The sequence below is a fragment of the Coloeus monedula genome, assembly GCF_965178545.1.
Source record: "Coloeus monedula genome assembly, chromosome: 7".
Lineage (NCBI taxonomy): Eukaryota > Metazoa > Chordata > Aves > Passeriformes > Corvidae > Coloeus > Coloeus monedula.
In genome coordinates, this window is record NC_138787.1 from 17,862,624 (window position 1) to 17,888,474 (window position 25,851).

The window sequence follows — 25,851 nt, forward strand, 5'->3', positions numbered from 1 at the left end:
TTTTTTTAGTCACAAAGATCGAGGAAAAGAGTGAGTGTTGTGTGCAATAAAGTTTCCATCTTTTTTAGAAAGGTAAAGACAGTGACAGAAACACTGAGAAATTTGAGCATGTTTGCTAAGCTATTACCCTCAGATATGAATTTGGCAGCTGTTACAAATGGGTCGCCTGTTTCTCTATAACACAGTAATCTGATTTAATACCAAACCCACAGTTTGGGGACAAACAGTTCATTCTGCCCAACCTTCTGAAACTCATCTTCAGATGCTTTTGGTGAATATTTATTGTAATATATTCTGTTTGCATTACAGTTTGCAGGTTGAATATAGTCTTATCTTTCTCACTTTATGCATGTGAACAACACTGCAGAACAGTACTATCTGTTATTCTTTCAAATTTGTTATTTGCAGTTACACTTTTTTTCAACTAAGGTATGCTAACCATTTATTATAAGCATATACATATGTTTATAATATGTTTTTAATATGCATTTAATGGCTACATGACAAGAATAAAAAAATAGTGCAATTTTTAAAATTATACACGAAGTCAGATATAGTTAAAATCTTCTTTGAATGTATTATGAGGAGTTAATAAATTACTGAAAGTGCATATCAGCTTTACAAAGAGTTTGAAAGGAAGGAAAGAGCTATGTTTGTCATGTTTCCTATAAAGTAATGTGACCAAAGGTAGTGCTAAAATAGTTGGCAAGAAAAATCTCCTATTTAGTTGTAGCCCCAAAACCTCAGGTCCAGATTTAGCTGTACTGAGGAAACTCCTAGAAATTAATGTGAAATAAAACTACTCATTGGATGGTCTTTCTTGCTTGTTGAGCCATTAAATGAACCCTTTAAATGCATTTCTGGTTTTGATTCTTGTTTTGGTAGGAGTGTTAAAAACCAAAGACATAAAAAGAATAATGGGCTGCTTAGGATAAAGCATTTTATCACTGACATTTTTCTGAGATTAGAGAAGGCTTTTCAAACAAAAAAACAAAGTCTAGAAACTGAGAAAATAAATACTGTTTGAATTATTTTCATTGTTCTCTGTATCACTGCAATAAACTTCAGGTATAATGCAGATGTTTCATTCTGTACACATACTTCATAATATAACAGTAGGACTTCTGGTCAGCAAACAAAGCAAACAAGACAGGCTTTCCTGAAATGCTTCTGCTTTTCCACTGCTTACTTGTATTTATTGGCAAAATATTTTGCTACTTCCTGTGTAATGAAGTTGATTTTTTTTTTATTTATTTGGTATACAGAGGAAAAGAAAGAATCACATAAAAAGGGATCAACTAAAAATAAAGCAAAAAGCTCATTCAGCTGAATGACATTTTGGGTTAACTCAATATTCTATTTTTCATCCATTTTTGGCTAATACCCATAAAGGTTTCCTTTGATTTTACCTGGACTTTCTGTTCACATCCTATGTTTTTAGCTCCTGACTCCCAATAAGGACTGTACTGTTTTTCCAGCTCTTGTACTTTTGTTGAGGCCATAAGTTTCAGCCAGATCTTTCTGTATTTTGTCCCAGGCATTTGTCCTACTTTCCTTTGACAGAAGAATAGAGACCACATTTGTGGTATTCCTAAATTAATTATACTTCTCCAGGCTTAAAATACTGTGACAGATCAACAAAACAGTAGCAGAAAACAAATTCCTTCAAAAAATATGAAAAAAGGAAGTTGTGTAAGATGGTGTAATTAATCTTACAATAAAAATAATTGTTTACAGTTAAAATTAATGTAACATGCATTCCTCAGCAGATAATAAATTATGGGTTTTCTCATTAGCATTTGAATTGATTTCCTCTAATTTCTGAGGAACACATGATCATGTGACTAGATCAAGTTTAATTGGACTACAGCTGGCACTGATTGTGTGTGGATAGGGTGGGGGTTTTGACTGATTTGGCATCTTCCTGCATTGTGTTTCATTGTCTGTTTTTTCCTGTTCAGCCTTTTCTGCACAGGTTATAAGGCACTGTAAGAAATATTAGAAAATTAAAAGGGGAAAAAACCTTCTGTGAACACAGAAAAAATGTAGGTGAAGTATTTATAGAAGGTCTGTGGTGTCAGCCAGTGCGGCTGAGGGTGAGGCAAACATCGTGCCTCAGAGCCAGAGTGCTCCGCAGTGGAACAGGCGCGTGATGCAGACATTGTCAGAGGAGCGTTTGTGTGAGGCACTGCTGAGCAGCCTCTGCGGCTTCCTCATGAGCTGAATGTCACTGCTGTCACAGGAGAAAGTTGTTCCAGTTCTGTATTTGTTCAGAGCTCAGTTCGGTGTTTGAGCAGGGAGCAGCTGGGGCAGGAGTACGCATTCTCTCTTCCTAACTCTCGTTGCACAGGCAGTAAGCTGTACCACACAATGAGATTTTAAATTTTGCTGCAAGCATTACTGCAGTTCCTCTGTCAGCCTAGCGAGCCCAGATTCTTCATCTAACAGTGGCCACTAGTACCTGCCAAGGGAAGGGCACGAGATTAAGTCAAGCATATAGTGATAATCCCCTCTTTGATCTTCTAGTTTTCATTGATTTACAGCTCTAGGATTTTATGAAGCAAAGGTGATATCCTTATGTTTAATAGCCTTGGATGGATTTTTCTCACATGAAAATATCTAACAGATTTTAAAATTCATGTTGAACCTTCAGCTTTCCCAGCATCTTGTGTCTTATTTTGCTAGTAAAACTGTGCATTCTCAGAACTGCTTTAATTTGATACTATCTCATTCTTGTATTCCAAAACACCTTTCACCCACTTCATACAAGTTCTGATTTTTATACCTCGGTTCACATCTTCTCAGAGACAGGGCTTTAAGCCAAAGAATCCTGCTCTACTTGATAATTTCTGTGAAGTCACACTTTGTCCCAGTTGTCTTTGTTGGCCTTTTCCTTCTATTTTTAAAATTCTGCTACTAATCTTTGAGCTAGAGAAGCCAAAACTGTTACTGAGTACCCAAGAGTAGCTCATTCTGGATCCACACAGTGACAACGATGTCTGCTTTTTTCTCTGTTCCTTTCTGAAGACTGTAGATTCATAGGGAGTACCCAGCTATTCAGTGTGACTGAGGGTGGCAGAAACAACTAAATATAGAATGATACAGAGAGCTACCTGTTGAAAAGAGCATCATGCAAGTACTGGGTAGTTTAGAAACTATTCTTGTCTTCTACAAAGATATTTCACATATTGAAAAAAGTTTAAGGAATCTGTAAATGGCAAAAAAAATCAGTGGAGGAAGTACCGAACTTGGGGCATATGGTGAGGTTATTAATGAGTAAGAAAAGACCACAAGGTATAATGGAAAGGCAGATGCTAATAGTGAGCAATTTAATAAGAAATGCAGATAGAGAACCAGACTCACATTGTAATTCAATTTAGGTCAGCATTTGAGGAAACAGATGAAGAATGAATTTGGATCATGCTGTATAATCTTGGTTTTGATTCTCTCAGTCATCTTTTGTTTTCCAGGTGCTTTCCATCACAGCGAGAGATGAAAAATGTTTACTGTTGGTTCATGCTGTACTTGAAACAAGTAACACATGTGAGGGGAAGTAGAGAGAATGTTTTACAAGTCAAATTTAAATAAAAATATTTTGACTAATAGATTCCTCATATAGTTTTCCGGAATTGATTTTTAAATGTGCTCTGAGAAGGCAAAGATATATTGAGTGGTGGACTAAGAGACTTCTTATTCATGGTGTTATCTTTAGACATTTCTTTCTAAGTACTGAAATCCATAGATAGATCAAACCTGATTAGAATGGAGAGGAAAGAGAAAAAGACAATATGGGGGTAAACTTACCCAAAAATATAAAGAAAATAATAAAAAAAGAGTGAAGGACATCTAGGTTTTGCTTGTGTCTGGATTGAGGAGTTACCTAGTGCATAAGATGCCCCATTTACTCAGCTCTTTCTGTTACATATACATTGGAAATGTAGACCTTGCAACTTATGAAACATTTGCTTCCATCTAGTAGATATTTTTGGTGGAAAAGAGAACGTATACAGAATTGTCTGTTCTGCCTTCTTCATCCCTTTTTTCTGGAAGGTTGATATTAGCTGTTGAAATACGGTCTTAAAAATTCCCAAGATATTTGCCTGATATGTGTATAAAAAAATAATAAAAAATATGTAATTTTTCCTTTATTGGGATAAATATACTTTGCAGTACTTATTCCCCCATGTGAGAGTTTGGCCAGTAATTACACACTTGATTTTGCATCATGGCTCCTTAAACCTCTGTGAACACGGAGGAATGTAGTTTTATATTTCATCTGAGAAATTACAGCTCTAGCATTATGTTAGCACCATGCTGAGACATTGGCTTACCACTAATTTGAAAAAGAGAACACCCCCTTTTCAGGGGCTGACACGGTCTCTTCCAGATGGGCTTTTCATGGATTATTTTCTGCCAAATACTGTTCAGACATTTTCTAGGTATTAGAAGTCTGTGATGTTTAGGAAGGTTAGAACCCTAGCTATCTTGGCTACAGACCAATTTCAGACTGTTTCTTGGGACCAGAGCTGTTAAAGTAATATCTTGTAATCAGGAAAGAAGAATCTCAATATCAAACTACATTTTTCAGATAGATCTAGATATAATTCTCTAATTATATGTAGTAGTGCATTTATGTTTATTATTATTATTATGTCACAGACCTGGTATTTACAGTGTTCAGGTTTTCCAGACAGAAAAACTCCAGCTTGCACGTAGTGTTTTGAAAGTGGTTTTTTGATACTATGGATGTGGGGTTTGTTGTGTGTGCCAAGGGAGACAGGATTACCAGGCTAGTGATCAGCTGGCAGAGGGATGCCCTTTTCAGAAGCAAGTTAAGATTCAAAACAGGGAGGTTACAGCAGTGATGCTTTTGCAGGGATTTCCAGGAAAGCCAGCTGCTAGTGCTGTGCCTGAGGTAAAAATATTATGGTTGTAGTTGAGAAAAAAGGAGCAAGAGCAATTAATTGCAAATCTGATCAGACCTGTTCTGCATTGTGCTTTTCTTTTTTTGTACTTCTTTTGTCCTATCTCCAGCTGCGATTGAAAAACAAAACAAAGCAAAACCAATATTACTGTAAAGTACAGAAGTCCATCTTATATTTCAGCATTAATTTGGAAAGATGTAATGAGCTGCCCAGCTTCTCAATGTTGCTTTAAAAGGCACTGCAGGTTTCTAGGGAACCTTCTGCAATCAAGGGCTCTTGTAGCCTCTAAGCCTCACAAAATTTTTCCTCTGTTCTCAGTTTATATGTCTGTGTCCTTTGGAATTTGAAGATGTTAGGTGGTCCCGACTAGACTCTTGCCTCAGCGACATGCTCTGATCAAAGCGTACAGTACAATTTGATTGCAGAAAAACGTGCTGTGTACCATCTCTAATAGGCTGGGCTGTCAGTACAGGATTTCAGCCTGCTGAGAACTTTCAATCTTCTGTGCTTAGTGTGCATTAAATCTCTCATCATCTACAAAATGCCTTCCCTCGCCTACTTTGGGCTGTAGGAGAGCTGTAGTCCATAACCTTTGTTTTCAGTTTTATCATAAATTGAAATACACGCACACTTAAATTTTCCTAATAAATAAAGTGCTATGTTGTTCTAAAGCTGCCTTTTCACCTCATTACAGCTCAGCAGAGTGGAGAGTGATGTCATGGTTGACCCAGCACCAGCATGCCCATAAATGATACAGTATGTTCCCCCCTTTACTTCCTGGCTAAAGCACTGGGAAGGAGCTTAATATGAAATTCATGCCGTGATGACAGATTTAAAAGTTGCTACAGACTGTAACAGACAGCAACTGCATTTTGCAGACATACATGACACATACCACTCTCTTGTATTCCTAAGTGATGACATTTTCAGTTTAAAGACTTATACTTCTATTGCGCATTATGGCTGTCTGTCTACAAAATCAGGCGGGAGGAGGGAAGGAAAGGACAGGACAGAGAAAACACTGAACTGGATATAAAGCTTTGCTTGGAGAATATGCCGAATATTAATCAGTGGCTGGAGGGGCGGCACACAGCAGTTTTCAAGCAGGCTGCACTGCTACTCTGTGCCTTTTGGGGGATTTCGGCTGTTTGGAGGCAGACAAAGAAGTTGTGCTTCATCTGGGGAAATGGGCCCCTCACACTTTTAACAAGGAGACTCTGAAAACCCAAACGGTGCTAAATTGTAAATTTGCAAGAAGGAAACTAACACGCCAAACATGAGACACCCTTCTTTGGCTGGGCTTCCCAAGCAATTAAATAAATAGCCATCATGTTGTGTCTCTAGGGCAATAAAACATGCCACTGCAGAGAATTTACAGGAATGGGCCAGCGAGGGTGTTGCCTGATAGAGAGCTGTGACGTTCTGCATTTGCACCTATGTCTGTAAGAGAAGCTTCCCATGAAAGTAAAGCTTGATGCCAAATATAAACACTGGTTTATAACCTTGGCATCTCCCTTCACCCTCCGCTGGCTGTCCTTTCCTGCATCTACTCAGCATCACAGCATACATGACAGGTAAATAGTCACTCAAATTGATATAAAGCAAAGTTATGCAAATATGTAAGAATGGATTACTAGCATTGCACTAGATCAGAAAACAAAATGACATTGGCCTCTTATCAGAAGACATTTCATACTGTTACTGCAGTTTATGCCAAATAGGCAACCTCCTCCACTGGAAAACATATCCATTAATTTCCTTCAGGATTCTTAGATGCTGACCAGGATTTCAGAAGAGCTGAAGAAATAGAATACCCTTGAGAATACTTTCACGTGCTCTTTGGAGACACATGTGTGCAGAAACAGAATTTTATGATATTTTTAGATGCTGAGCACCCTTAAGTGAAAGTTGAAGGAAATCAGTCCCATGCAGAATTATGTCTCTAGCATGGCAGGAGTGTCCAGTCACAAGAGACATGATCAATAAAGCTTATAGTTTATGCACCTCAATATTGAGTTTCCACATTTTGATTTAAGGAGTTTCCTGTAACAAAACCCATGGGGGCTAAATTTTCTGCTCTGCATGAATGAAATGTTGCCATTTGTTCAATATTCAGGTTATTTATCATTTGGAGTCCTACCCATATTACTGAAGCCAAATCTCCTCACAGAAAGAGGCAATTCTTAAAAGGAGTACAAAGCTTTGCTTCAATATGGTCAACTAAGGATGAGCAAAGTGGTTTTAATTAAATTAAAGCAGAATCAAGACTTGAACACAGCTGAATCCCCAAGATTTTGTCTCTCAAGCAAAATTTTGAATTTAAAAGGAGTTTTGGAAATTTAGACCATATTATAATCATGAAGTCCTGCAAATTTCATCAAAAGATTGGGTCCATGAGATTACCAGCTTTGGTCCTCAGCTGAGGTTGCTTGCAGGAAGATTACAAATGAGATGTCTGCATATGAAGATTCAGTTCCTCAACAGAGAAGCTGATGTATGACTAATATTTCAAATATATGACCTATTTTGCAATATATCCTACAGTCTGGAATTTATGTGTCTGAGTAAAACCTGTGAAAATACCTAAATGCCCAACCCTCTGATTTTTCAAGAGATGTCACACTATTTTTCCCAGCCAGTCTTAGCCAAAATGTTGTGAACAGTTTTGACAGAGATAGTAAGGTATGTGGTTTTCTTTCTTCTGTTACAGGTGCCAGAGCAGTGGGAGCATCTTTTTCATTTTTCATTCATTCCAGTTTCCCACATGCATATCAATTTATCTTTGTCACTTGCAGAGTCTCACTTAGCTGAGTAGCTCTCATTTGTCCCCTGACCCTTGACTGGTTGAGTAAAAGGATGAGGGGAAACCACCATGGGAAAGGTGTCTTTTTTTCTCCATCAGTCCCTCAAGGAACTGAGCCTATTCACTGCAGAAAATGTGAGGATGTTTTCTAAGTTTCTAGATTTATTTGCATTCCAGAAGACGTTTTTAAAAAACTGCAAAGAATAAAAAAAGTACTGTTTAGGAAAAGGTAATTGTATTTTATGGAAGGTCAGGTAAGGGTCAACTAGTACAGAAGTCACGCAGATTTCGTCACAGCAGAAAAATGCATTGACAGTGAATGTCAGATTTTTGCGAATTACAGGCTTAAACCAGAAATTATTGGATTGCCATCAGTTTGCTAATTTTTTTCTTTTACAACATATGGAGGATGGTTAATAACTTTTCAATATTAAGGTATTTTATAATGAAACATAGCTGATGCTGTAATATGGGAGGAATTAGAGACTGTTTAAAACTAGTGGCTTGTTCTCCAGACCCAAAGAATGGATAAGTACCATGTGAAAAGGGAAATCTCCAGGGATGAAATATTGACCAAGGTAGCAGGTCCTCAACAAATGAAAACATAACAAACTGAAATGTTATTAATCTCTATTTCTGGTGTTAGGGTTTTTCATTTGTTTTTTTTTCTTAAGCAATACTATTTGCAAAGTGTATATTTCAAATATGGTTCTGTAAAATATATTTTTAATATTAAATTTAAATAATTTAAAATATTCGTGAGTTTTTTCCCATTTAGTTATCCTTATTCTGATTATTGCTAAATAATTAATTCATGGTGCTTTGCTATTTCCAAAGTCTTCCCTGGAGATTTGAGACTGAAAATGTCATGGGTATATTTTGCCAAATCTTCATTTGAATCATCCCACCAGATCTTGCTGACAAAATGGGCTGACATAAGTAAATGTCATTATATTTTTTACATTTTGAAAGAGATCCCTGTGCAGGTGGCGACAGTAAATTAGTAAAACTTAAAACTGGAAGGAAAAAAACCTATTCTTAAATATAATTTATAGCTGTTAAACTTGGAGCACAAGAACCCTGCCTCCAACCAGTTGCATGAGATTTCATGAACTTGTATTTAATTGTTTAAAATGTGCTTAGCAAGTTATATGTGTATCAGGAATATAAGATTAACTCTGTGTGCTTAAACCTTTTTTTTTCTGGCATATGAACATCACCCCACCTTGCAGAAATGGCCATCTGCATCCCAAAGAACTAACAGTCTCCTTGGACTGTAGCAACCATGGCAGTGGTATTATCTAATTCTAGTTGCCATCCCAGTCAGTTGGGAGTTCTGGACATGCCAGGTGAAAGATGTTAGAATCAGACAATGACCTGACAGTAGGAAGACTTAAACTTCTTTAGGACAGAGAAATCCTTGAGAAAGAATCAAATCCAATTAGGCTATAAATATGGATTTGAGTGGTGAAAGAAAATGTATGTTCCAAATTTAGATCATTTTCCCTGGATGGAGAGTTGGGAAGAGGTCTGTGGTAAGAAAACCTACTTGCCTCTGACAGTTTAACAGCTGGGATGTGTAGGATGGCAGCCACAGAGCCAGAACATCCTTGCAGCAACCAGCCCATGGTAATATGGTAAGATGGTAATAGGCTGCTGCGCCATAATCTGCCAGTTTCTACAAGACTCGTGTGGAAGAAGTCATCTCATGACTTCCATTATTCGGGCAAGCCTGCTGGCCTGCTGCAACATTATTGGGAAAGGACCTGACACCTGAGCATCCTCAGGCAGTTTGTGATTAGAAATGCCCTGTAAATATGTGACAAAACATTGTTGCTATGTATTTGAATGTATATGTGCTTCTGGATTTACACATGGGAAAATATATGCTGAATGCATTGTGTTATATTTTAGGCAGATACGCTGCAAGTTAAATTACAATGACAGGAAGATTGACCCCAGATCTGATTAGCATAGAACTGAAGATGTACACTAAATCATCCTATTTTCTTTATTTAAGACTTGACTGGAAACAAGTCTGGAATTATTTAAACTAGTACCTTTCATTGTGATCAGTAGAAAAATAAGTCCAGAATTTGTGTGCATAAAATGCTAGTTGTTCTCTTTAATTTTCTAATGGTAAATGGGTCTACAAACCTTACCCTTAGAAACACAAGTTATCTTCTTGGAGTCAGTGGTTACTTGTGTGAGGAAGACTGGAGTATTTGAACTGATATTCAACAGCAGTAAAGGGAAAAGACCTTTCCTCTCCTTTGCCTGTATTTAAGAAGCAATTTTTATTTTATATAGGAGACAGATATGTCCAGCTACATCAGTGCAACATCTCTATATAATTGTAAGCCTGCTAGAGTTCAGAGTGTATTATTTTCCCTTTGCCCTCTATCATCTTTGCATCACAATGAAATGTTTTCTCTGATCGTTACTGAGTTGATACAGATCAGAAAGTATGGCAAATTGACAGGACAAATGATGGAATCAGACCTGCTGATCTACTTTAGTCCACAAGAGGCACCCCAGATAAGTATATGGAAATAGAGAGACATCAACTGCCTTGAGATACATGACTGATGGAGACATGTCTAATTTCCAGTCTGCTTCCAATCTGTTTGACAAGTGAAGCTGTGAGGCAAAATTAATGATCACAAGGTGTGCTTTCCTCTGGAACTCTGGCTAATATGTCCTAACTGGTAGGCACAGTACCAGTTGCAGTGAAGCATGGCAGGCTATGTTGGGCTTCAGGAATTCATGCTCCAGGCAGCAACTCAAAATTAACTGTTTGCTGTGCTATGTGTGTTCTTACACCTTCATGTGTTGTTAGCTCTGGTTTTGAAGTCTAGGAGGTGACATGAGTCTCACATTGGCAGCATGGGAGAAATAAATATAGTTTTGGGTGTTGAAAAAATACATAAATAACATGAAAGGGAGGAACACATCAAAGAATAAATATCAGTGCTAAATATCAGTGTATCAATGTATGTGTAGCAATGACAGACATGATTCTCATCCTGTTTAAAAAAATGCTTTTGCATTATTGCCCTCAAACTTTTTGTCTTTTTTTTTTTTTTTTTTGTAATGGCCACCAAAAAAAATTTATAACAACATGGGGACAAATCTAGTCTCATTGCTTACTTGTATTTCTCTGTCGGTTTGTCATTTTCAGTCATCTTATCTTGGGAAGTGAACTCTTTGAGTAAAGACCCTTGTGTTTTATGGCACTTGTCACAGTGTGTTCAAGTTCATGGTCATGCTAATATATAATAAATAAATTTAAAATCTGTTAATAGACAATATTCAAGTAGATGCTCAAACCAGCAAATAGTATTCATGCCAAAAAGATCACTAAAAGGAGGTGCGTAAGAGATTTGTCTGACAACCTCATTGTACTTTAGGCAGATCTTGTACACATGGTAGCTGTTGGGATTATTTTCATGCCAAAGATGAGCACATTGTGTAACCAATACAAGTTTGTAATGTGATATTGTAGAAAGCCACATAAACAGAATTTTGGATGGCAGATGCAAAGACTTTCAAGCACCTGTGGTGATGGGAATTGCCAGAAAAGGTTAAAACCCAAACACTACTGATGTCTGGTAGTAATTCATTTCACCAATCACACAGTTGGAATGAATAGGCAAAGTAAGTCAGCGTAAAGGATGGCAGGAGATGACCATGAATGACAATGCAAAATGATTTTTTGTGGTAGTTGGTGTTTGCCTGGGGGGCACAGGGAAGGCTAAGCAGTTAAAACCAGTAATTGTATCTCTTAAAACAGCAGATACCTCTTTATCTAATACATGTCGAACAGGGCCACTAACCTTTAATGACTAGATCTCAATTTAAATTTCTCTAAAGTTATTGCAAAATGTTGCATGGCTTATTTCTGTTATTTAGAGCTGATCACCCTAATCCTAAATTATTTACAAGACTTTTTCCAGCCAGATTGTGAATCTCACTTGACAAGAAGCAGTGTCACTTCTTGTAGCTGCTCTCCAATAGGCTGAAAGATTTAACATCTGGACAGCACTTTGGCAGAACTTTCTCAGATTTCAGATGATAACATAAATGTATCTGTACTTCTGTAAAATTCTTTCTGCAAGCAGATTTTTCCCTTGCCTTGCCTTGCCTTGCCTTGCCTTGCCTTGCCTTGCCTTACCTTTCCTTGCCTTCCCCTTCTCCATGTGCTAATGGGTCACATTTTGAGTAGATGTTTGCATTAGCCAAAATTTAGAGATTCAGAACTGAAATATCTTACAGCCAAAATAGGTTATTAAAGACCCCAACTGAAGTTTTCTGTCTGTTCACTACAATAATTAGTCAAATACTATATTCAAGTTCCCATAAATGAGGAAATCTGGATTTGGACTGGGTATTAACTCTGTGACTTGAGAGGACGATGCTGGTGCTGTTGTCTGTTGGGGCCCTCCCCCCTGCCATGTAGCCCTGGGAGAGGGGTCCTGGGAGGGAGACACGGCATTTCCCTAGGCCCTGGTCAGCCTTGTTCCCCATTGGTTGTTTTGTGTTCCCCTGCGCGGGCAGAAGGACCCTCGGGTCCCGTGATTGAGCAGTTCCTCGGCAGAGCTCCAGCCATGCAGCTGGAGAAATAAACATCTCTGAAACATCTACCAAGAATCGGTCCATATATATTTCTTTTCCACGGGCCTCGTTGATTGATACACGTGTTGCAGTTTCCCCACTGTAACAAGTGGTTGATAACGCGGGCAGAACGATCCCCAATCCCTAAGGACAGCGACTGATTTGTGAGTAAACTCTGGATTTCTCATATTGTTTTTGTTTTGCTATTCCATCTCTAAACTATGGAGGAACCGTGGAAAGACTCTTGGCTCTCAGAGCCGCATGTGGACATTTGTCTTAAACCTGAAAAGATTCTTGGACAATGATTTGTAAATTTTAGCTTAATTCAAGCTCAAAAGGGACTGAAACACTTCCTGGCACGGTTGTTTAAGAACTTTTCTATGTTTCTTGGGATGTGATTCTTACCAAAGACTTTTGGAAGACCATTTGGACACAGTTTATTTTTGAGTCAAAATATATGCCGATGGAAGAATATTTTCATGAATATTATTTAATTACCAAGACCGTTGAGCAACGTCGGCTGTGTCCTGGCGAAGGAAAGTGTGCCTCAGAGACCGTGCGGCCTCGCCCACGTGGGCCAAGCCCTCTCTGAGCAGCAGCGATGCAGTTCGCGCGTGCGGGCAGAGCGGCGTGAGCCGCAGTGTTGGCTGCAGAGCGAGGCGCGGCGGGAGCGGCATGACCTGGCGGTGCCCGCCTGGCCCAGCACAGCGCGTGGTGGAGCGAGCCCTGTTAGAGGAGAAGCACGCGGGCGGCAGCTGGCGGCAGAGAAGAGCTGCACCTAGCTGAGATGTGCGCTGGAACAGGGCGGGAGGGGGCCGCCGCTCGGGGGCCCGGCCGAGATGTGGGCACGGCCCCATGCTGGGGCAGCGCAGCTGAGAGCAGAGGAGACGGCGGGCGGGGAGCTGAGCGGCGCGGCCCGGCCGGCACGACCCCGAATGCAACCCCAGGAAGAGCGTGCAGGCTGAACAAGCAGCCCCGACGGCCCCGACAGCACTGACAACCCTGGCAATTCCAATGGGAGTGAGCGAAAGCGAAAGAGAAAGCAAGAACACAGCGAGACAGAAAACAGCAACCACTTGAAAAAAGGAAAAAATCACTGTAGCTAAGGTTTTAGGAATAGTAAAATGGTATAATGTTAAACAAAATTAGGATTTTATAACAAGATGTGACAACCAAGAAGGCATATTTGTTCACAGAACTGCCATTAAAAGGAATAACCCTGAAAAATCCATCCCAAGCTTGGGAGGTGGAGAAGTGGTGGAATTCAAAATTGTGCAAGGTAGAAAAGGGTTACAAGCAGCAGAGGTCACTGGGCCTGATGATGTTTTTGTGAAAAGCAGTATATATGCTAAAAATCGTAGTCATGTTAGACAATATCTCCATTATAAGCCCCCCCTACAGTCTCCCCTTCCTAATCCCTTTTACCCTATATCCTATTACCCCTTTTGCCTTTTACCCGATATCCTATTACCCCCAGTGTATTCCCAATCCGTTTTTTCACCCATGGTTTCCCTCACAAAACCATGCCTTTGCCAATTGTTTCCCCAAAAATCCCTTTCCAATGCCGAGTGGGGGATGAAGAGGGGGAGGGAAGAAATTAACTATTGTTGTTTAGAGTTCCAACACGTACAAATGGAAGAAACCCTCTCCTGCCTCAGTTTCCCCACAAAGCATGCCTGGAGAGTCCTGTCTCCCTTCTGTCAGCCTTAAGATGTTCCAGAGAATCTGTTTGGACATTTAAAGACTCAGGAGGGTGGCTTGTTTTGTTTTGAAACTGTCCTTGTTATGTTTATCCAGTTGTTTTCAATGTTAAGTTTTAAATCTCTTTTTGTTAAAAATAAACGGGTGAAATGTCGGGGTCCCTCCCCCTGCCATGTAGCCCTGGGAGAGGGGTCCTGGGAGGGAGACACGGCATTTCCCTGCCCCTGGTCAGCCTCGTTCCCCATGGGTTGTTTTGTGTTCCCCCGTGTGGGCAAGGACCCTCGGGTCCTGTGATTGAGCAGTTCCTTGGCAGAGCCCGGCCGAGCGGCTGGAGAAATAAACATCTCTGAAACAGCTATCAAGAGTCTGTCCATAGATATTTCTTTTCCACGGGCCTCGTTGTTTGATACGCATGTTGCAGTATCCTCGCTGTAACAGTTGTCCTCTTGTACTCTTAAACATCTGTTGTATTTCAGCTGACTGGTGTGTAAAGTACTCTGGCTACACATGTAGGAACAAGAGTCATCTGTGAACTAATAAGGACTAACTGGACAAAATCTGTTGGTTTTTTAGGGGAAATGGAACATATTAATCCCTGTCTTCCATGGCCTAAACCTTAGTCCCAGAATAACCTTTCAAGCTATTTTCATGATGAATTATGCTTTGGCATTCTCAAGACCAGTGTCATTGAAAATAATCTTCTCCCAAAGCTCATACTGTGCTGTTTGTGATTCTGATAGAACATTTATGTATTTACATAATAAATCTATTTGAAGTAATTTTTATATTTGTCAAAAATCAGTACGATTAATTTTCATCCTCTGTTTGAAGTCTTAAAATTAAAACTGTGATTAACCTTTTATCACCTAAATATATTGACTGATAGTCATGCTTGCTAAAAATGGAATTTATGGTTTTGAATCTTGTCTAATTTGACAATCTTACACCAGTGTTTTAATTCCATTTCTTAGTGTTGCTTGTCATGTCTCTCCCTTTTAGGACTGCATTTGCTCTGTCTTCACAGATGTTAGAAACAGACAAGACCAGTAAGTATATTCAGACTTCTCTCACCTTATTTCATAGGATTTTGACAATGTGTTTGACTGTTTTCTTAGATCTCTGGGGAGACATCTGTGATTTGCCAAAAGTCTTGGTATGTTTGAGTTATCTGTGCCCTTGGGCAGAAGGAAAAAGGTTTTGGATTTAACTGTAAGTCTTCTTACAGTTAAAAGGAGATACTTTCAATGCTTTTAGTTAAGACAAGTTTTAAAAATGTTTAAATGGATGACTTCATGCTTCATTTTATGGCATTCCTGGAATACTGTTACAAATACAATAAATGTTCATTTAATCACGAATACTATGCTAGTTGTCATTCGTGAGAGAGTGCAATAAAGTCCTCACAAGTTCTAAATGGCCTATTTTATATAGAATACAATATCCTTGAGCTATAGCAGTGATGTTCACGTTAAACTCAAGGATTTAAGTTTTAAATTGAAGGGTCTTTCTCTTATTTCGCCATGCACATGACTTCCCGTAGAAGTTAATCTCTAAATGCACTGAGTATTCCTATTTTATAACATATTTTATAGGGAAGATAATTGCTCTTGTGCTGCTCTTTGGTCCAATTCTGTTAAGTTTATTCTAGAAATCTGTCATCTATAAAAGCTAACAAGAATATCCACATCTAAGTTTTGCTGTGGTGTTACTGCCTAAACATAAGAAGGGAAGCAGATATGATCCATAGTTTATGCATAAATGATCTTTATCATTTGAAATAAGATATTTATGTGTGTTCATCAAAATATGACTCCTCATCACAGTCTTCTAAGCTAAGCCTGTAATATACATGATTATGGCAATTTAAAAACAAAACATAGTGTGGGAAAAGAACATGATAAATGCATATTATCTTACTCTTTATGGCTCTAGTAAATGTCATACCTTAGGCTAGACTGAAAACGTTTTGAGTTTCACATGCAAAAATCTATTTTGAAATGAGTCAGTCAACAGGCTTTTCCTTACTCATTACCATTTAGCCTAAAGATCTTAGGAATCTGTTTTTGTTTCATTATCAATTTATTTCTGAGAAAATCGTTGTCCTTGTATAGTACTAAAATCATAATTTCCCTTCAGTTTCTAACTGGGACAAAAGTAAATTATCTACCAATTCTATGAAATTAGTTCTGTGCCTGGATCTTCCTTTCTCCGTGTGATGCTTTAACCTGGAAATTCTTATAACAGGTACTCCTCAAAGAATCTCATAGACGAGCAAAAAAAGATTGTTTATATTGAAATCAAGCAATCAGCTAGGTAGTTTAGTTGTCTTTATTTGAGAGCAGTAAATCTTTTCAGCAAGTGGAATAAACCAGTAAGAATAACTAGGAAGGCATTTAGGGAATTACACAAAGGGTGTGTGGTTTAGACCTTTTCTGGAACGCAGGCTGCAGTTTAGCTGTCGAGTCACTATCATTCTCCTCAAAGGTGAAATGATTTAGAGGCCTAGAGAAACTTAATTTTTCTTGATCACCATGTGCAACCTGGAATTTTAATGGCAGGCATAATTAATTCTTCTGATGTTAATCATCAGGGCTGGGCTCCACAATTATCAGCCTAGTGCAGCTGGGGCATGGTGCAGACATGAAAAATTAGGAAAATGAATCAGTAATAGGGTGGCAGATTTAATCTGCATCATGAAAACAAAGTTAAAAAGAGGGAGATCGAGAGAATTTCAGCTGAAGCTTTTGTGCCAATGAGCACTGACAGAACTGAAAAATGTTGCCGATGTCCAAAGTGATTGGTAATTACCAAGCCATTGAATTTTTTATTGTCAATTTATCATTGCGCCAGAGGTTAAATTTAACATCTTCTTCTAAAGCCATCACTCTAGGAGGAAGGCAAGCTTTGCATCACGTGGACCAGGAGTCAGTGAAAGGTTAATCAGGTATTCCTTTAGTTTGTGTGTGCTTCCAAATCAGTCTTTCTTTTTGTGTCCTTTATGCTGCATACATACCGTGGGGTATTTTCTAATTTATATCACCTGTACATTTCAGAAAAAATATTAGATTGCATTCCTCAGCACAGCATCATCTGCCTTGCTGTGTATTTATAATGTCGTATTTTCATACTTCCCCAGGCATATTTTACACACATTTCAATATGTATATGGAAATGTTATATATACAAAGAACTGTATGATAAAGGCAGGCATTTCCCAAACAAGGAAAATTATAATCTTAGTGTCTGAAAGTACTGCAGGAAATAAAAAAATCCAATATAATTTGTTTTGCTATTTATTTATTTATTTATTTAATTATCATCTGTGTTATTTGGTTTGCACTTGATTTTTGCTTTGTTCTGAAGCCATGTTGTTTGAGAATGATCCAGTTTAAGATCAGGGAATGTTTGGAATGCTAAAAACTGCTTTTGGGCTGAAGAACTGTGAGGGGAAGGCTGTTTGCACTTTGCATCTTGTATTATTCTGAGTACAGTTTTGGCACTTAGCAAGTAAGAAATATTCTCAATTCATAAAGGAAGCTCATATTTTTCCTTTGAATCTTCCCCCCTCAAGAATATTTAGTAAATGGTAGGGTCTTTTTTGATGCAAAAGCCATAACAGACTGAGAAAAAGACAGCACTGAAACATCCTTTTAGTAGAAATATGTGACAGAAATATACATTCATGTGTTGGGGACTAAATTGAGCCCTGAAGTAAGTGAAAATGTGTTCCATGAAATAGTAGGATTTCTGCTTCTGTGTCTATAGGTTCAGCTCTGCCCCGAAAATTCCAGATATATATTCTTATACTCCTTTCTATGTAGCTGTCTTTAAATATAATGTTAAATACAACTTCTGTACCTAAATTCCTACCTAAATTCTGCTCAGTAATCTCACTTCTATTTTCTCTAATTTTTTTTGCATTGAGTGTTTATTAGAGATTCCAGACTGTGCTCTGATTAAAGGAATTGTATGCATTTTCTATAAATTAAAAATGGAAATGGCCTTTAGGGGAGACTCAGTGGAAGAATCAATGCATGCATTAATTACTGCAATTCATTACCCAAATAAACACAAGACTCAGCCTTTTGCTGGATACAAATTTAGGGACATACGATGTTTACAAGAGACAAAGGCTTGAGATCCTGCTCATGTTAATCTACAGATCAAAGTATGTGAGCCCATTCCTAGTGGAGGCTCCTTTGGGGATACCATAGCTGGGATCAATCCCCCCATGCAGGCAGTGAATTATTGCTGCTGAATACAAAAGCTGCTCACGTGACATCACTGTTCCCTAACAACAGGGATACTTGCTCCAGATAGTGCTTTAAAAGAGCATATTTTCTTGATACCTCAATTTTCTATAATTAAACTCAAATAATAAAGCAATAGCTGTACAATGACCACTGATTCACTTCATTAACAAAAATATTCCGCAGTTCATAGCAATACTCAGTAATTTGGAAGAAAAACATGAAAATATACTCTTTAGCCTCCCAGAGGCTTTCTAGAATATAAACAGAGGGTTAGAAGATATGTAACAATTAAAATTATACAGAAAAAAAAATATTTATTGAAAAGCTTTCCTATTCTTCTGAATTAGTATCCTTTCTTTTCCTTAAGAAGAAACTAGAAGAACATTGGAATAATGCAATTTTTCTAACAGCATCTGGATGCATTTCTTCATCATATTTTATAGATGGAGAATAAATTACAGTATGAAAGCTTGTGTTCAACCCAGGACACAGAGCGTGATTTGAATCTCAGTGCATTTTGCCTGTCATCATGGGTGCAAGTTCACCCCCAGTCTCAGCAGCTCACAGCAAAACACCAGCCTTTTCCTTCTTTTCTGTTGGAACACTCAGCTATTTTAATGGGATTCTGACCAAAACTGCAACTAATTAAGAATCAATTCAGGACCATTAGTAAGTGGGACTAAGGTAGCCAGCATTGCATATTTCAAAAGAGTTCACTTTAATGAGAGGAGTTCTTGGACAGGGGAAGAAAAACCCCACAAGCAGATTAAAGATAGTGTAGGGACCTTCTCCAGTTAAACTAAACAACTAATGCTACACAGAAAGATGCTGAACTTGTAGTCCTCTCTAATTGATCTACATACTGTTCCTTAGGAAACTCAAAACAATAATGAATGCCAGTATTAGGTGTGCATTAGTCATTCAATAGCTATTTATAAACATTAGCAATTGGTACATTTCACAGGCTTTCTTCATTGGAGAAACATGTGTTATTTTTTTTTCAGACATATAAACCTTAGAACTGTCAAACCATTTTTTCTTCTTTGGGCTTTGTACTTCTGCGGCATCTGTTTATCTGCACCGCATTGCCTGCAGATGGGATTTTTAAAATTTGTTAGAGGGGTTAGGTTGCCATATTTTTGACAGCTGTAGTTTTACTTCACCACATAGGAAAACTTTACTAAAAATGCAGTGCTCTGAGGGAATGATTTAATTGTCATTATTTCATTAGTTGTATCAATTTCTCCCCCTTATCTCTTGCTGTTGTGAGTTATGTTAATAAACTGATAGCATTTAAATGTAATAATTTTAGGAGAAATAGAAAAAGCAATATATGGCTGATTGATTTGAATTATTAGAGGAAATGCATGCAAAAATATTGATATAATCTGATATTAAAGAATTAAAATCACCATACAGTAAATTGAAAGCACAAACCTGAATATATTATATGGTAAGTCCTAAACCTCACACTGACCTCAGCTCATGAAAAACTGCTTGGGCAAGGTTTCTGGTTTGAGACAAAATGAACAGAGAGACAAATCTGTGAGATACATCTATATGTTTAAGAAAATGTATTAAGAGCCGTTTATATTCCCAGCACAGGAACATGAATGGAGACGTAGTGCAACACCTTTGTAGTTGATACATATTTTAAATATTTTGTAAAGTTAATAATTTACACAGGAATTTCTAGGAACCTTCATTATTTTAAAATAAATGTGGCCACAGAGGAGAGAATGTGATAGAACATCTTTCCAGTATGCTTGTTTGAAAGATGAGCGTCTTGGCTATTTAAATTTTTGTTTTCAATTTTATTTTTTAATTTGTGTTGATAAACAGTGTGAACTCAGTGCAACATTCTCTTGCATTAAATATCAATAAGAACAATCAAAAAGAGGCAAATAAATTTTGGAGTATTTATCTTTATAGGAAGAGTGGGCCCTAGTCAGGAGCAGAAGGGTCTCCCTGTCACTGCTGTTCACCTTAATCCTTGCTCCAGCTCCAGGTACTTAGAGACTGTGCACCTTGGAAGTCCTGGTTTTATAAACTATATCTTCATAACCAAGCACCTTTAGTTTCTGTCCGAAAGAAAACAGGTTTTGTGTTTGTAATGACACGTAACAGTGTGACCAACGGAGGAGAATAATTTGGGGAGACAGGAAAAAGGCTACTTTAAGGAGGCTAGAAATAGATTAGGACTTTCTGTTAAACATGCTTTTTTTAACAATTTTTTTATTTTGAATCTTACTTGGATATTGCATTATTAATAACCTCAGATATATGTTGACATTTAACAGGGAAAAATGACTGACAGATCAACATCTGTGAACTCTTTCGTTTTTAATAAAAGAAGCAAACAAGTAATTTCAGCAACAAGTAATCTCTTCTGTGGGTTGTGTGCTAAGATCTGAGAAGGATAAAAATACAGAGTCCTCCCACACTCTGGTCAAAGCTTTTGGCTTTTACAAAATAAATGGAATGGAACAAAGTGTCACTTGAATGTATAGAAGGATGTTTGGAATGGGGACAGGCCAGGAGAGACGTGGCAGTACTTCCATGCCAATGGAGGTCCACAGACCCAGGCATCAACCTGCAGTCAAGTAAGCCTCAGAACAACTCCCAGATACTATAAAAACTATTTCAGAGTACATGTGCAGCCACTCCACATCTCACAGGAAGAGAATTCTAGTGACCTGACCTGTGCCAAAAGACACAAGCAATATCCACCTTTTTTTCTTCAGTTCTAAGAGTTGATCTGAATATTTTTCAGTTTATATTTTACCATCAGTTAGAAAAATAAAACCTATTTGTTCGAGCTGAAAGAGGTGGAGCACTTTTGTCACTTCCATCGTCTGGTCTTTATTTTTGCACATGTATAAGCTGTGAGGATCTCCTTATGCTCACTTATGGTCAGCCTGTTTAGCATAACAGTAGGATTGCAAAACTATCAGTACAGTCAAGTTCAAGCCTCCTTCCCAGTTTGTATGTGGTGTACTTTAGATTTTAGTTAAATATATATTCTTTATACAGCTTCAGTTTCTGATATCTTCCTGACTATTCAATTCCCTCTTTGAAAGCAATGAACCTCAAATCATGGTGTGTGGGAGGTGTATTGTGTTTGGGTTTAGGGTTTTTTTGGTTTTGTGTGGTTTTTTAGATGTAGGAAATTATCATATAGTAATATCTCACACTTTGTTAAAAGACTGATATGCTACTGAAGATCCTACATCAGGTAAGTAATGTGTCTTGTTGACCAATATTTCTGATACTATAGAAACGGAATAAATTTGAACTGCCATTATTTTTTATTTTTACTCCTTGGCACACATTTACTGTATGCTTTCCCATGCAGCTTGCCAGTAACTTTTTGCATGGCTGCCAGCAATATGGAGACTCTGAGAGTGTACAATTACCTTTGCCTTCCTTTCAGAAATTCATGAAACACATTTCACATCCTTGCAGGGAAGATCTTTCTATCTCTAATCAGGGATTGGAGGAGGCAAAATAGAGTGGGAAGCACAGTTCTTTTCCTTCCTCTTCTCAGATATGTAGCATTCCTTTATTGGTTCTCGTCCAGGATGCATTCCCAGAGGAGAACTCCTCTGTCTCTGTTGCGGGAAAGGCGAATTGCTCCCTCAGGGATGAGGAAGCCAAGGGCGGTCAGAATAGAATCCAGGCAATGACTTCACTGACAGGACCAAGTCCTACAGCGTCTGAGCCAGGAAAGCACGGCAGGGAGTGACAGTAACAAGTCCTATTGATAGAACAGTGATGACTGAGGCAAAAGCAAAGTAACAAGTCAAGCTGAAAGTCAGTCTGGGAAATTGAAGCAACAATTCAGGTGTAGGTCGAGGAAAAAGTACACACAGTGTACCTCAGGCAAGGAGTGGGTGGACCTGAACTTAAATGAGGCTCCTGAACCTGTGGAAAGGGGTCTTATGAGGGCCCTAGATAGGCAAGTAAGGTCTGTTAATGCACTGAAAGCTGAGGCAGAACTTTATAGTTTACAGTTCCATCTGCATTTGCTCTGCTTCATCCAACAATTGAAATATTTCTTCCTGTATCACCAAAATTTAACTTATAATGTGTCTCTGGACTTCCCTATTTGTCCTCTACTTCTCAGCTCTGCCTTTCTTCACTGGTCTAAGACTTTTAATGCAAAGTGACAGCAAGAACAGTAAAACCTTGTTATAATGTCACTTGAGGTTTGGATAGAAAACAACATTTATTTTAAAAATTCCATGACCTCGTAGCAATTTTGCTGTTGGCACTGTGCTGCATACCATGGCTACTTGGAACTTCATAGCCCCAGCAAAGATATTTCGAGTTCTCAAACCAATGAGTGGTTTCTCAAGAAAGACCAGAGCATTTCTTGTGTTTGCTGAAGGAATGATGTTTACAACACACTGCTGAACCCACCTGATACTCTCCAACAGAAGGCAGGGGTCTAGGTGCACTCGATGTTATTTTAATAAATCATAGTCATAGAGGGGGATGAAGAAGGGAGAATGGACAAGAAATAGGTATGTTAACATTCATTTGAAATTATTGTTGCTGATAAAGCGTCCTACTGGCTTTCCTACTTTGTTGGATAGCAAAGCAAGGCCACAGAGCACTGAGGAGAAAGAGAAAAGCAGGGATTTAAGAATCATGGACTTTATAGGCAAGGAACAGTATTATTAGGAATTGAACTGAACAATGGCAGGGACTGCATATTAGCCCATGTTTTGCTAGTGCTGACTCTGGGTGTTCAAAACAAGGCTTTGCAGTCTTTCATACAGACACCTCTAATAAAGTGGTTTTTTTCAATGCAATATGTAAGTAGGTTAACTTATGAAATAAACATACAACTTGACTTTAAAATACCCATGTTTTTAACTCTATAGTGCTATAGAAAAGAAGAATCTTTGGATTGAAAAAAACCCAAACAAAAGACAACCTAAAATTTTGTCATCTCCTCCCCTGGCCCCAACTCAGCACTAGCTTCCTGAGGAAATACAGTCAAGGACAGCCCAACTTAATTCTATAACTTTTATTCCAGTGGCACAGCAAACCTGGCTTTTTGAAGTTACTGTCTTAGAAAAGAAAACGGCATCCTTTAGATTTTTTTAAATTAATACTAGTTAATTAACTAGTGTTGTACCATCTCAGTAACTGTCTTTTTCTCCACTTAGGGAAAGTCCACCTTATTTACAGGTGTTGAAACAGCTCAGCTCCCACCTCTACAAAAAATAATCAAGAAGTACATGAGGTACAATGGGCTAGGAGATATGATAATGTACATTCTAAATGAGTTTCTCTAGTTCTCTTGGGGAAAGAGTTTCCAAGGTTAGATGTACTTGAGTAAACTTCAGAGATGAGGATTAGTTGTACAATTGCAAAGCCTTTGGACTTCTGTCATGATTTGAGGGGTTTGGAAGTGTGGACAGTATGTACAAGACCAAACTATGAAGTTTTCCATTGGGAATCACCTGTCAATAATCCTTGCAAGCTACTAACTTCAGGTGGAATGGAATAGGACATACATAGGTGAAAGAGTAATGGCAGGTGCAGACCTGACCTTCCAAGAGGTAGGGAGTTAAGACAAACCATGCCACATAATGGTGTATCCAACTGATCAGTTCTAGTAGGGACATACGATGCCTGAGGGAAACTGGCATTTGAGTTAAGCTAAGGCATTATAATTAGTCACTCATTAGAAACTGTGACTATCTGTAAACCTTATCTGTATTGTGTTCATAACTTGTTCCTGGCACCAGCCACACAGAAGTAATTAATTCACCATTAGAAGCTTGTCTTGTCAAACTAATTTGCTAGGTTGGAATATGGCAAATATAAAGTATTTAAATGACAGTAATTTTGATCCCAACACAAAAACTGTGTAAATGAAGGTCCTTTTATTTTGATCACTGTGTGGTCACTGTACCTATTCTGGGAAAATGAAGCTCTATGGGATGTGTGCAGAAATCTGTTTGTAAAAACCAGAAGGCACAACTAGGGACTGAAAACTGAATGCAGCAGCCATCTAAACTACACATGCCTTTTATTGCGAATGAGGTCTGTTTTTATGATTGATGGTTTATATTATGAAGGAAGTTTGTTAACCTCCTTCAGGTAAAACATTTGCTGCAGGCAGAAGTTCTGCAAAACTTTAGGACTGGCCTTAGAAAGGAGTTTGATTTTTGAATAATTTCTTTCTTTCCTTCTTTCTTTGGGGGAACTAAAAAGGGTCCGAAGAGCACTAGTGTACAAAGCCAGGCAGAATATTATATCTTACCAGTGATACACAAGTGTTAGTCAAATGGAGAGATGACAGTGAAATAAGGAAACAATTAAACTTCAATAAAACAAAATAAGGAATAACATTCCAGTCAGATCTAATCACATTATGTATAGCATAACTTTCAATTGAAAGTCCATAAAACCCAACCACACCTCAGCCAGTTTGTCTGGCATCCGTCCTGTATAATAAGCCAGAGGTTCCTTGTGGCACAACTCCAAGTTAGTTTGAAACCATGTCTGCAGTGGGGATGGCACTGAGCCATGTTTCCAAAGAAGTAGAATAATTTTTCTGGTGGGAAAGGTCAGGCAGTACAGAGCCATGAGGGATGAGATTCCCTTTTTCGGCTTTTTCTTCCATTCTTAATCCTTCAAATATATATTTCTTTTAATAGCAAAATTCATTCAAAACCAGAAAACCTAACATTAAAGCAATGTTAAAGATTTATTTAAAATGACAGGTAGCAGGAAATCCAGAACCCAGGCAACTTGCAAAGAATTTTTATGTTGCTGGTTACCTTTCCTCTTTTCTGTAAGTCTCCTCCCAAACAAGTTTTTTAAACTTTTACCTAACACTGAAAAAAAGAAGAAAATGTAATGGATTCTCATTCCCATGTTCTGTATTTGATATGTGCAAATATATGCATTAATATAGTAGTTAATTTGCATTTATCTTCTATTTTAAATAATAATCTTATTCATAATGCATAAATGGATTCCATATGCTATCAGACTAATCATTTCTAATTTTCTTTATGGAAGCACATATGGGAACTGTGTTCACCCAGGGTCAAATCCTGGCTCCATTGAAGTCAATGGCAAATTTCCCACTAATTTTGCAAGGGCCAAGATTTCACCCTTGATGTTCAGCCACCCTAATAATACAAAGAGCCAATGTTGTTCTCTCTTCTCATATGTCAGATAAGTTTGAACAAGAACTGAGTTATCACTGAATTAATGTAGTCCATCCCTCTTCATTTTCTGTCTTGCATCAAATTCTTTGCTTGGGGTGAGTGGGATACAGATTTACAGTTATAGTAGCCACACAGTTGTCTGTAAATGTTATCTGTGCCAGCTATTTCAGAGACTTTGCAGAGACAAGCAGAGCAGGTCACTGGGAAATGACATAGGAACAAGCATTCACTTGAGAGGAAGGGCAATAGGGAGCCCTTCCTGTGGTTGGAAGCATTTCTCAGGGATCTGGGTCTGTGGCATCTTTTGACAGTTTATTGGTTATGATTGCATCTGGTCTAACAGAAAATTATTTTTTGCC